This window comes from Hemitrygon akajei, chromosome 4, assembly GCF_048418815.1.
Source record: "Hemitrygon akajei chromosome 4, sHemAka1.3, whole genome shotgun sequence".
Lineage (NCBI taxonomy): Eukaryota > Metazoa > Chordata > Chondrichthyes > Myliobatiformes > Dasyatidae > Hemitrygon > Hemitrygon akajei.
Window position 1 is genome coordinate 128,054,936 of NC_133127.1, and position 13,250 is coordinate 128,068,185.

A 13,250-nucleotide genomic window follows, 5' to 3' on the forward strand; every position below is an offset into this window, starting at 1 on the left:
TGAGTGTGTGGGTTTTCCTGAAGAGGTGTGTGAGTGACACATGTTTTCCTGAAGATGGGTGTGAGTGACGTAGGTTTTCCTGAAGAGGGGTCTGAGTGTTGTGGGATTTCCTGAAGAGGGGTGTGAGTGATATGGGTTTTCATGAAGAGGGGTGTGAATGTTGTGGGTTTTCCTGAAGAGGTGTGTGAGTGACGCAGGTTATTGCTGAAGAGGGGTATGAGTGATGTGTGTTTTCCTGATGAGGGGTGGGAGTGACGTGGTTTTTCCTGAAGAGGGGTGTGAGTGTGTGGGTTTTCCTGAAGAGGGGCGTGAATGACGTAGGTTTTCCTGAAGAGGGGTGTGAGTGTGTGGGTATTCCTGAAGAGGTGTGTGAGTGTGTGGGTTTTCCTGAAGAGGGTTGTGAGTGTGTGGGTTTTCCTGAAGAGGTGTGTGAGTGTGTGGGTTTTGCTGAAGAGGGGTGTGAGTGTGTGGGTTTTCCTGAAGAGGGGTGTGAGTGACGTGGGTTTTCCTGAAGAGGGGTGTGAGTGACACAGATTTTCCTGAAGAGGGGTGTGGGTGTGTGGGTTTTCCTGAAGAGGGTTATTAGTGACACAGGTTCTCCTGAAGAGGTGTGTGAGTGTGTGGGTTTTCCTGAAGAGGTGTGTGAGTGACGTGGGTTTTCCTGATGAGGGGTGTGAGTGACGTGCTTTTTCCTGAAGAGGGGTGTGAGTGTGTATGTTTTCCTGAAGAGGGGTGTGATTGTAGTGGGTTTTCCTGAAGTGGGGTTTGAGTGACGCAGGTTTTCCTGAAGAGGGGTGTGAATGACGTGGGTTTTCCTGAAGAGGGGTGTGAGTGTGTGGGTTTTCCTGAAGAGGTGTGTGAGTGATGTGGGTTTTCCTGAAGAGGGGTGTGAGTGACACAGATTTTCCTGAAGAGGGGTGTGGGTGTATGGGTTTTCCTGAAGAGGGGTATTAGTGACACAGGTTCTCCTGAAGAGGTGTGTGAGTGAAGCAGGTTTTCTTGTAGAGGGGTGTGAGTGACGTGGGTTTTCTTGAAGATGGGTGTGAGTGATGTGGGTTTTCCTGAAGATTGGTGTGAGTGACACAGGTTTTTCTGAAGAGGTGTGTGAGTGACAGGTTTTCCTGAAGTGTGGTGTGAGTGTTGTGGGTTTCCCTGAAGATTGGTGTGAGTGACACAGGTTTTCCTGAAGTGTGGTGTGAGTGTTGTGGGTTTTCCTGAAGATTGGTGTGAGTGACACAGGTTTTCCTGAAGTGTGGTGTGAGTGTTGTGGGTTTCCCTGAAGAGGGTTGTGAGTGACGCTGGTTTTCCTGAAGAGGGTTGTGAGTGACAAGGGTTTTCCTGAAGAGGCGTAGGAGTGAGACTGGTTTTCCTGAAGAGGGGTGTGATTGACTCATGTTTTCCTGAAGAGGGGTGTGAGTGACACAGGTTTTCCTGAAGGTGAGGGGTTTGAGTATCGGAGATTTTCCTGAAGAGGGGTGTGTGTGACACTGGTTTTCCTGAAGAATGGTGTGTTTGACACTGGTTTTCCTGAAGAGTGGTGTGAGTGACACTGATTTTCCTGAAGATGGGTGTGAATGACGCAGGTTTTCCTGAAGATGGGTCTGAGTGACGTGGGTTTTCCTGAAGAGGGGTCTTAGTGTTGTGGGTTTTCCTGAAGAGGGGTGTGAGTGACATGGGTTTTCCTGAAGAGGGGTGTGAGTGACACAGATTTTCCTGAAGAGGGGTGTGGGTGTGTGGGTTTTCCTGAATGGGGTGTGAGTGACACAGATTTTCCTGAAGAGTGGTGTGAGTTACACATGTTTTCCTGAAGAGGTGTGTGAGTGACACAGGTTTTCCTGAAGAGGGGTGTGGGTGTGTGGGTTTTCCTGAAGAGGGGTATTAGTGACACAGGTTCTACTGAAGAGGTGTGTGAGTGAAGCAGGTTTTCCTGTAGAGGGGTGTGAGTGACGTGGGTTTTCTTGAAGATGGGTGTGAGTGATGTGGGTTTTCCTGAAGATTGGTGTGAGTGACACAGGTTTCCCTGAAGAGGGGTGTGAGTAATGCAGATTTTCCTGAAGAGGGGTGTTAGTGTTTGGGTTTTCCTGAAGAGGGGTGTGAGTGACACAGGTTTTCCTGAAGAGGGGTGTGAGTAATGCAGATTTTCCTGAAGAGGGGTGTTAGTGTGTGGGTTTTTCTGAAGATGGATGTGAGTGTGTGGGTTTCCCTGAAACGTGGTGTGAGTGACACAGGTTTTTCTGAAGAGGTGTGTGAGTGACACAGGTTTTCCTGAAGTGTGGTGTGAGTGTTGTGGGTTTTCCTGAAGAGGGTTGTGAGTGACGCTGGTTTTCCTGAAGACGGTTGTGAGTGACGCTTGTTTTCCTGAACAGGGTTGTCAGTGACACTGGTTTTCCTGAAGAGGGTTGTGAGTGACAAGGGTTTTCTTGAAGAGGCGTAGGAGTGAGACTGGTTTTCCTGAAGATGGGTGTGAATGACGCAGGTTTTCCTGAAGAGGGGTGTGAGTGTTTGGGTTTTTCTGAAGAGGGGTGTGAGTGATATGGGTTTTCCTGAAGAGGTGTGTGAGTGACACATGTTTTCCTGAAGAGGCGTGTGAGTGACACAGGTTTTCCTGAAGAGGGCTGTGAGTGACACAGGTTTTCCTGAAGAGGGGTGTGAGTGATGGGGGATTTCCTGAAGAGGGGTGTGAGTGATATGGGTTTTCCTGAAGAGTTGTGTGAGTGACACATGTTTTCCTGAAGAGGGGTTTGAGTGACACAGGTTTTCCTGAAGAGCGGTGGGAGTGACGCAGGTTTTCCTGAAGATGGGTGTGTGTGACGTTGGTTTTCCTGAAGAGGGGTCTGAGTGTTGTGGGATTTCCTGAAGAGGGATGTGTGTGACACTAGTTTTCCTGAAGAGGGTTGTGAGTGACAAGGGTTTTCCTGAAGAGGCGTAGGTGTGAGACTGGTTTTCCTGAAGAGGGGTGTGAATTTTGTGGGTTTCCCTGAAGAGGGTTGTGAGTGATGCTGGTTTTCCTGAAGAGGGTTGTGAGTGACAAGGGTTTTCCTGAAGAGGCGTAGGTGTGAGACTGGTTTTCCTGAAGAGGGGTGTGTGTGACAGTGGTTTTCCTGAAGAGGGGTGTGAGTGACACCGGTTTTCCTGAAGATCGGTGTGAGTGACACTGATTTTCCTGTAGATGGGTGTGAATGACGCAGGTTTTCCTGAAGAGGGTTGTGAGTGTGTGGGATTTTCTGAAGAGGGGTGTGAGTGTGTGGGTTTTTTCTGAAGAGGCGTGTGAGTGACACAGGTTTTCCTGAAGAGGGCTGTGAGTGACACAGGTTTTCCTGAAGAGGGGTGTGAGCGATGGGAGATTTCCTGAAGAGCGGTGTGAGTGACAATGATTTTCCTGAAGATGGGTGTGAGTGTGTGGGTTTTCCTGAAGAGGTGTGTGAGTGACACATGTTTTCCTGAAGATGGGTGTGAGTGACGTGGGTTTTCCTGAAGAGGGGTCTGAGTGTTGTGGGATTTCCTGAAGAGGGGTGTGAGTGATATGGGTTTTCATGAAGAGGGGTGTGAATGTTGTGGGTTTTCCTGAAGAGGTGTGTGAGTGACGCAGGTTATTGCTGAAGAGGGGTATGAGTGATGTGTGTTTTCCTGATGAGGGGTGGGAGTGACGTGGTTTTTCCTGAAGAGGGGTGTGAGTGTGTGGGTTTTCCTGAAGAGGGGCGTGAATGACGTAGGTTTTCCTGAAGAGGGGTGTGAGTGTGTGGGTTTTCCTGAAGAGGTGTGTGAGTGTGTGGGTTTTCCTGAAGAGGGTTGTGAGTGTGTGGGTTTTCCTGAAGAGGTGTGTGAGTGTGTGGGTTTTGCTGAAGAGGGGTGTGAGTGTGTGGGTTTTCCTGAAGAGGGGTGTGAGTGACGTGGGTTTTCCTGAAGAGGGGTGTGAGTGACACAGATTTTCCTGAAGAGGGGTGTGGGTGTGTGGGTTTTCCTGAAGAGGGTTATTAGTGACACAGGTTCTCCTGAAGAGGTGTGTGAGTGTGTGGGTTTTCCTGAAGAGGTGTGTGAGTGACGTGGGTTTTCCTGATGAGGGGTGTGAGTGACGTGCTTTTTCCTGAAGAGGGGTGTGAGTGTGTATGTTTTCCTGAAGAGGGGTGTGATTGTAGTGGGTTTTCCTGAAGTGGGGTTTGAGTGACGCAGGTTTTCCTGAAGAGGGGTGTGAATGACGTGGGTTTTCCTGAAGAGGGGTGTGAGTGTGTGGGTTTTCCTGAAGAGGTGTGTGAGTGATGTGGGTTTTCCTGAAGAGGGGTGTGAGTGACACAGATTTTCCTGAAGAGGGGTGTGGGTGTATGGGTTTTCCTGAAGAGGGGTATTAGTGACACAGGTTCTCCTGAAGAGGTGTGTGAGTGAAGCAGGTTTTCTTGTAGAGGGGTGTGAGTGACGTGGGTTTTCTTGAAGATGGGTGTGAGTGATGTGGGTTTTCCTGAAGATTGGTGTGAGTGACACAGGTTTTTCTGAAGAGGTGTGTGAGTGACATAGGTTTTCCTGAAGTGTGGTGTGAGTGTTGTGGGTTTCCCTGAAGATTGGTGTGAGTGACACAGGTTTTCCTGAAGTGTGGTGTGAGTGTTGTGGGTTTTCCTGAAGATTGGTGTGAGTGACACAGGTTTTCCTGAAGTGTGGTGTGAGTGTTGTGGGTTTCCCTGAAGAGGGTTGTGAGTGACGCAGGTTTTCCTGAAGAGGGTTGTGAGTGACAAGGGTTTTCCTGAAGAGGCGTAGGAGTGAGACTGGTTTTCCTGAAGAGGGGTGTGATTGACTCATGTTTTCCTGAAGAGGGGTGTGAGTGACACAGGTTTTCCTGAAGGTGAGGGGTTTGAGTATCGGAGATTTTCCTGAAGAGGGGTGTGTGTGACACTGGTTTTCCTGAAGAATGGTGTGTTTGACACTGGTTTTCCTGAAGAGTGGTGTGAGTGACACTGATTTTCCTGAAGATGGGTGTGAATGACGCAGGTTTTCCTGAAGATGGGTCTGAGTGACGTGGGTTTTCCTGAAGAGGGGTCTTAGTGTTGTGGGTTTTCCTGAAGAGGGGTGTGAGTGACATGGGTTTTCCTGAAGAGGGGTGTGAGTGACACAGATTTTCCTGAAGAGGGGTGTGGGTGTGTGGGTTTTCCTGAATGGGGTGTGAGTGACACAGATTTTCCTGAAGAGTGGTGTGAGTTACACATGTTTTCCTGAAGAGGTGTGTGAGTGACACAGGTTTTCCTGAAGAGGGGTGTGGGTGTGTGGGTTTTCCTGAAGAGGGGTATTAGTGACACAGGTTCTACTGAAGAGGTGTGTGAGTGAAGCAGGTTTTCCTGTAGAGGGGTGTGAGTGACGTGGGTTTTCTTGAAGATGGGTGTGAGTGATGTGGGTTTTCCTGAAGATTGGTGTGAGTGACACAGGTTTCCCTGAAGAGGGGTGTGAGTAATGCAGATTTTCCTGAAGAGGGGTGTTAGTGTTTGGGTTTTCCTGAAGAGGGGTGTGAGTGACACAGGTTTTCCTGAAGAGGGGTGTGAGTAATGCAGATTTTCCTGAAGAGGGGTGTTAGTGTGTGGGTTTTTCTGAAGATGGATGTGAGTGTGTGGGTTTCCCTGAAACGTGGTGTGAGTGACACAGGTTTTTCTGAAGAGGTGTGTGAGTGACACAGGTTTTCCTGAAGTGTGGTGTGAGTGTTGTGGGTTTTCCTGAAGAGGGTTGTGAGTGACGCTGGTTTTCCTGAAGACGGTTGTGAGTGACGCTTGTTTTCCTGAACAGGGTTGTCAGTGACGCTGGTTTTCCTGAAGAGGGTTGTGAGTGACAAGGGTTTTCTTGAAGAGGCGTAGGAGTGAGACTGGTTTTCCTGAAGAGGGGTGTGAGTGACACAGGTTTTCCTGAAGGTGAGGGGTTTGAGTGTCGGAGATTTTCCTGAAGAGGGGTGTAAGTGACACAGGTTTTCCTGAAGAGCCGTAGGAGTGAGACTGGTTTTCCTGAAGAGGGGTGTGTGTGACAGTGGTTTTCCTGAGGAGGGATGTGAGTGACACTGGTTTTCCTGAAGAGCGGTGTGAGTGACACTGATTTTCCTGAACATGGGTGTGAATGACGCAGGTTTTCCTGAAGAGGTGTGTGAGTGTGTGGGTTTTCCTGAAGAGGTGTGTGAGTGAAGCAGGTTTTACTGAAGAGGGGTGTGAATGACGTGGGTTTTCCTGAAGAGGGGTGTGAGTGTGTGGGTTTTCCTGAAGAGGTGTGTGAGTGATGTGGGTTTTCCTGAAGAGGGGTGTGAGTGACACAGATTTTCCTGAAGAGGGGTGTGGGTGTGTGGGTTTTCCTGAAGAGGGGTATTAGTGACACAGGTTCTCCTGAAGAGGTGTGTGAGTGAAGCAGGTTTTCCTGTAGAGGGGTGTGAGTGACGTGGGTTTTCTTGAAGATGGGTGTGAGTGATGTGAGTTTTCCTGAAGATTGGTGTGAGTGACACAGGTTTTCCCGAAGTGTGGTGTGAGTGTTGTGGGTTTCCCTGAAGAGGGTTGTGAGTGACAAGGGTTTTCCTAAAGAGGCGTAGGAGTGAGACTTGTTTTCCTGAAGAGGGTTGTGAGTGACAAGGGTTTTCCTAAAGAGGCGTAGGAGTGAGACTGGTTTTCCTGAAGAGGGGTGTGATTGACTCATGTTTTCCTGAAGAGGGTGTGAGTGACACAGGTTTTCCTGAAGAGGCGTGTGAGTGACACAGGTTTTCCTGAAGAGGGCTGTGAGTGACACAGGTTTTCCTGAAGAGGTGTGTGATTGAAGCAGGTTTTCCTGTAGAGGGGTGTGAGTGACGTGGGTTTTCTTGAAGATGGGTGTGAGTGATGTGGGTTTTTCTGAAGAGGTGTGTGAGTGACATAGGTTTTCCTGAAGTGTGGTGTGAAGTGTTGTGGGTTTCCCTGAAGAGGGTTGTGAGTGACGCTGGTTTTCCTGAAGAGGGTTGTGAGTGACAAGGGTTTTCCTGAAGAGGCGTAGGAGTGAGACTGGTTTTCCTGAAGAGGGGTGTGAGTGACACAGGTTTTCCTGAAGGTGAGGGGTTTGAGTATCGGAGATTTTCCTGAAGAGGGGTGTGTGTGACACTGGTTTTCCTGAAGAGTGGTGTGAGTGACACTGGTTTTCCTGAAGAGCGGTGTGAGTGACACTGATTTTCCTGAAGATGGGTGTGAATGACGCAGGTTTTCCTGAAGAGGGGTGTGAGTGTTTGGGTTTTTCTGAAGAGGGGTGTGAGTGACAAGGGTTTTCCTGAAGAGGCGTAGGTGTGAGACTGGTTTTCCTAAAGAGGGGTGTGTGTGACAGTGGTTTTCCTGAGGAGGGGTGTGAGTGACACTGGTTTTCCTGAAGAGCGGTGTGAGTGACACTGATTTTCCTGAAGATGGGTGTGAATGACGCAGGTTTTCCTGAAGAGGGGTGTGAGTGTTTGGGTTTTTCTGAAGAGGGGTGTGAGTGATATGGGTTTTCCTGAAGAGGTGTGTGAGTGACACATGTTTTCCTGAAGAGGCGTGTGAGTGACACAGGTTTTCCTGAAGAGGGCTGTGAGTGACACAGGTTTTCCTGAAGAGGGGTGTGAGTGATGGGGGATTTCCTGAAGAGGGGTGTGAGTGATATGGGTTTTCCTGAAGAGTTGTGTGAGTGACACATGTTTTCCTGAAGAGGGGTTTGAGTGACACAGGTTTTCCTGAAGAGCGGTGGGAGTGACGCAGGTTTTCCTGAAGATGGGTGTGTGTGACGTTGGTTTTCCTGAAGAGGGGTCTGAGTGTTGTGGGATTTCCTGAAGAGGGATGTGTGTGACACTAGTTTTCCTGAAGAGGGTTGTGAGTGACAAGGGTTTTCCTGAAGAGGCGTAGGTGTGAGACTGGTTTTCCTGAAGAGGGGTGTGAATTTTGTGGGTTTCCCTGAAGAGGGTTGTGAGTGACGCTGGTTTTCCTGAAGAGGGTTGTGAGTGACAAGGGTTTTCCTGAAGAGGCGTAGGTGTGAGACTGGTTTTCCTGAAGAGGGGTGTGTGTGACAGTGGTTTTCCTGAAGAGGGGTGTGAGTGACACCGGTTTTCCTGAAGATCGGTGTGAGTGACACTGATTTTCCTGTAGATGGGTGTGAATGACGCAGGTTTTCCTGAAGAGGGTTGTGAGTGTGTGGGATTTTCTGAAGAGGGGTGTGAGTGTGTGGGTTTTTTCTGAAGAGGCGTGTGAGTGACACAGGTTTTCCTGAAGAGGGCTGTGAGTGACACAGGTTTTCCTGAAGAGGGGTGTGAGCGATGGGAGATTTCCTGAAGAGCGGTGTGAGTGACAATGATTTTCCTGAAGATGGGTGTGAGTGTGTGGGTTTTCCTGAAGAGGTGTGTGAGTGACACATGTTTTCCTGAAGATGGGTGTGAGTGACGTGGGTTTTCCTGAAGAGGGGTCTGAGTGTTGTGGGATTTCCTGAAGAGGGGTGTGAGTGATATGGGTTTTCATGAAGAGGGGTGTGAATGTTGTGGGTTTTCCTGAAGAGGTGTGTGAGTGACGCAGGTTATTGCTGAAGAGGGGTATGAGTGATGTGTGTTTTCCTGATGAGGGGTGGGAGTGACGTGGTTTTTCCTGAAGAGGGGTGTGAGTGTGTGGGTTTTCCTGAAGAGGGGCGTGAATGACGTAGGTTTTCCTGAAGAGGGGTGTGAGTGTGTGGGTTTTCCTGAAGAGGTGTGTGAGTGTGTGGGTTTTCCTGAAGAGGTGTGTGAGTGTGTGGGTTTTCCTGAAGAGGGTTGTGAGTGTGTGGGTTTTCCTGAAGAGGGGTGTGAGTGACGTGGGTTTTCCTGAAGAGGGGTGTGAGTGACACAGATTTTCCTGAAGAGGGGTGTGGGTGTGTGGGTTTTCCTGAAGAGGGTTATTAGTGACACAGGTTCTCCTGAAGAGGTGTGTGAGTGTGTGGGTTTTCCTGAAGAGGTGTGTGAGTGACGTGGGTTTTCCTGATGAGGGGTGTGAGTGACGTGCTTTTTCCTGAAGAGGGGTGTGAGTGTGTATGTTTTCCTGAAGAGGGGTGTGATTGTAGTGGGTTTTCCTGAAGTGGGGTTTGAGTGACGCAGGTTTTCCTGAAGAGGGGTGTGAATGACGTGGGTTTTCCTGAAGAGGGGTGTGAGTGTGTGGGTTTTCCTGAAGAGGTGTGTGAGTGATGTGGGTTTTCCTGAAGAGGGGTGTGAGTGACACAGATTTTCCTGAAGAGGGGTGTGGGTGTATGGGTTTTCCTGAAGAGGGGTATTAGTGACACAGGTTCTCCTGAAGAGGTGTGTGAGTGAAGCAGGTTTTCTTGTAGAGGGGTGTGAGTGACGTGGGTTTTCTTGAAGATGGGTGTGAGTGATGTGGGTTTTCCTGAAGATTGGTGTGAGTGACACAGGTTTTTCTGAAGAGGTGTGTGAGTGACATAGGTTTTCCTGAAGTGTGGTGTGAGTGTTGTGGGTTTCCCTGAAGATTGGTGTGAGTGACACAGGTTTTCCTGAAGTGTGGTGTGAGTGTTGTGGGTTTCCCTGAAGAGGGTTGTGAGTGACGCTGGTTTTCCTGAAGAGGGTTGTGAGTGACAAGGGTTTTCCTGAAGAGGCGTAGGAGTGAGACTGGTTTTCCTGAAGAGGGGTGTGATTGACTCATGTTTTCCTGAAGAGGGGTGTGAGTGACACAGGTTTTCCTGAAGGTGAGGGGTTTGAGTATCGGAGATTTTCCTGAAGAGGGGTGTGTGTGACACTGGTTTTCCTGAAGAATGGTGTGTTTGACACTGGTTTTCCTGAAGAGTGGTGTGAGTGACACTGATTTTCCTGAAGATGGGTGTGAATGACGCAGGTTTTCCTGAAGATGGGTCTGAGTGACGTGGGTTTTCCTGAAGAGGGGTCTTAGTGTTGTGGGTTTTCCTGAAGAGGGGTGTGAGTGACATGGGTTTTCCTGAAGAGGGGTGTGAGTGACACAGATTTTCCTGAAGAGGGGTGTGGGTGTGTGGGTTTTCCTGAATGGGGTGTGAGTGACACAGATTTTCCTGTAGAGGGGTGTGAGTGACGTGGGTTTTCTTGAAGATGGGTGTGAGTGATGTGGGTTTTCCTGAAGATTGGTGTGAGTGACACAGGTTTTCCCGAAGTGTGGTGTGAGTGTTGTGGGTTTCCCTGAAGAGGGTTGTGAGTGACAAGGGTTTTCCTAAAGAGGCGTAGGAGTGAGACTTGTTTTCCTGAAGAGGGTTGTGAGTGACAAGGGTTTTCCTAAAGAGGCGTAGGAGTGAGACTGGTTTTCCTGAAGAGGGGTGTGATTGACTCATGTTTTCCTGAAGAGGGTGTGAGTGACACAGGTTTTCCTGAAGAGGCGTGTGAGTGACACAGGTTTTCCTGAAGAGGGCTGTGAGTGACACAGGTTTTCCTGAAGAGGTGTGTGATTGAAGCAGGTTTTCCTGTAGAGGGGTGTGAGTGACGTGGGTTTTCTTGAAGATGGGTGTGAGTGATGTGGGTTTTTCTGAAGAGGTGTGTGAGTGACATAGGTTTTCCTGAAGTGTGGTGTGAGTGTTGTGGGTTTCCCTGAAGAGGGTTGTGAGTGACGCTGGTTTTCCTGAAGAGGGTTGTGAGTGACAAGGGTTTTCCTGAAGAGGCGTAGGAGTGAGACTGGTTTTCCTGAAGAGGGGTGTGAGTGACACAGGTTTTCCTGAAGGTGAGGGGTTTGAGTATCGGAGATTTTCCTGAAGAGGGGTGTGTGTGACACTGGTTTTCCTGAAGAGTGGTGTGAGTGACACTGGTTTTCCTGAAGAGCGGTGTGAGTGACACTGATTTTCCTGAAGATGGGTGTGAATGACGCAGGTTTTCCTGAAGAGGGGTGTGAGTGTTTGGGTTTTTCTGAAGAGGGGTGTGAGTGACAAGGGTTTTCCTGAAGAGGCGTAGGTGTGAGACTGGTTTTCCTAAAGAGGGGTGTGTGTGACAGTGGTTTTCCTGAGGAGGGGTGTGAGTGACACTGGTTTTCCTGAAGAGCGGTGTGAGTGACACTGATTTTCCTGAAGATGGGTGTGAATGACGCAGGTTTTCCTGAAGAGGGGTGTGAGTGTTTGGGTTTTTCTGAAGAGGGGTGTGAGTGATATGGGTTTTCCTGAAGAGGTGTGTGAGTGACACATGTTTTCCTGAAGAGGCGTGTGAGTGACACAGGTTTTCCTGAAGAGGGCTGTGAGTGACACAGGTTTTCCTGAAGAGGGGTGTGAGTGATGGGGGATTTCCTGAAGAGGGGTGTGAGTGATATGGGTTTTCCTGAAGAGTTGTGTGAGTGACACATGTTTTCCTGAAGAGGGGTTTGAGTGACACAGGTTTTCCTGAAGAGCGGTGGGAGTGACGCAGGTTTTCCTGAAGATGGGTGTGTGTGACGTTGGTTTTCCTGAAGAGGGGTCTGAGTGTTGTGGGATTTCCTGAAGAGGGATGTGTGTGACACTAGTTTTCCTGAAGAGGGTTGTGAGTGACAAGGGTTTTCCTGAAGAGGCGTAGGTGTGAGACTGGTTTTCCTGAAGAGGGGTGTGAATTTTGTGGGTTTCCCTGAAGAGGGTTGTGAGTGACGCTGGTTTTCCTGAAGAGGGTTGTGAGTGACAAGGGTTTTCCTGAAGAGGCGTAGGTGTGAGACTGGTTTTCCTGAAGAGGGGTGTGTGTGACAGTGGTTTTCCTGAAGAGGGGTGTGAGTGACACCGGTTTTCCTGAAGATCGGTGTGAGTGACACTGATTTTCCTGTAGATGGGTGTGAATGACGCAGGTTTTCCTGAAGAGGGTTGTGAGTGTGTGGGATTTTCTGAAGAGGGGTGTGAGTGTGTGGGTTTTTTCTGAAGAGGCGTGTGAGTGACACAGGTTTTCCTGAAGAGGGCTGTGAGTGACACAGGTTTTCCTGAAGAGGGGTGTGAGCGATGGGAGATTTCCTGAAGAGCGGTGTGAGTGACAATGATTTTCCTGAAGATGGGTGTGAGTGTGTGGGTTTTCCTGAAGAGGTGTGTGAGTGACACATGTTTTCCTGAAGATGGGTGTGAGTGACGTGGGTTTTCCTGAAGAGGGGTCTGAGTGTTGTGGGATTTCCTGAAGAGGGGTGTGAGTGATATGGGTTTTCATGAAGAGGGGTGTGAATGTTGTGGGTTTTCCTGAAGAGGTGTGTGAGTGACGCAGGTTATTGCTGAAGAGGGGTATGAGTGATGTGTGTTTTCCTGATGAGGGGTGGGAGTGACGTGGTTTTTCCTGAAGAGGGGTGTGAGTGTGTGGGTTTTCCTGAAGAGGGGCGTGAATGACGTAGGTTTTCCTGAAGAGGGGTGTGAGTGTGTGGGTTTTCCTGAAGAGGTGTGTGAGTGTGTGGGTTTTCCTGAAGAGGTGTGTGAGTGTGTGGGTTTTCCTGAAGAGGGTTGTGAGTGTGTGGGTTTTCCTGAAGAGGTGTGTGAGTGTGTGGGTTTTGCTGAAGAGGGGTGTGAGTGACGTGGGTTTTCCTGAAGAGGGGTGTGAGTGACACAGATTTTCCTGAAGAGGGGTGTGGGTGTGTGGGTTTTCCTGAAGAGGGTTATTAGTGACACAGGTTCTCCTGAAGAGGTGTGTGAGTGTGTGGGTTTTCCTGAAGAGGTGTGTGAGTGACGTGGGTTTTCCTGATGAGGGGTGTGAGTGACACAGATTTTCCTGAAGAGGGGTGTGGGTGTATGGGTTTTCCTGAAGAGGGGTATTAGTGACACAGGTTCTCCTGAAGAGGTGTGTGAGTGAAGCAGGTTTTCTTGTAGAGGGGTGTGAGTGACGTGGGTTTTCTTGAAGATGGGTGTGAGTGATGTGGGTTTTCCTGAAGATTGGTGTGAGTGACACAGGTTTTTCTGAAGAGGTGTGTGAGTGACATAGGTTTTCCTGAAGTGTGGTGTGAGTGTTGTGGGTTTCCCTGAAGATTGGTGTGAGTGACACAGGTTTTCCTGAAGTGTGGTGTGAGTGTTGTGGGTTTTCCTGAAGATTGGTGTGAGTGACACAGGTTTTCCTGAAGTGTGGTGTGAGTGTTGTGGGTTTCCCTGAAGAGGGTTGTGAGTGACGCTGGTTTTCCTGAAGAGGGTTGTGAGTGACAAGGGTTTTCCTGAAGAGGCGTAGGAGTGAGACTGGTTTTCCTGAAGAGGGGTGTGATTGACTCATGTTTTCCTGAAGAGGGGTGTGAGTGACACAGGTTTTCCTGAAGGTGAGGGGTTTGAGTATCGGAGATTTTCCTGAAGAGGGGTGTGTGTGACACTGGTTTTCCTGAAGAATGGTGTGTTTGACACTGGTTTTCCTGAAGAGTGGT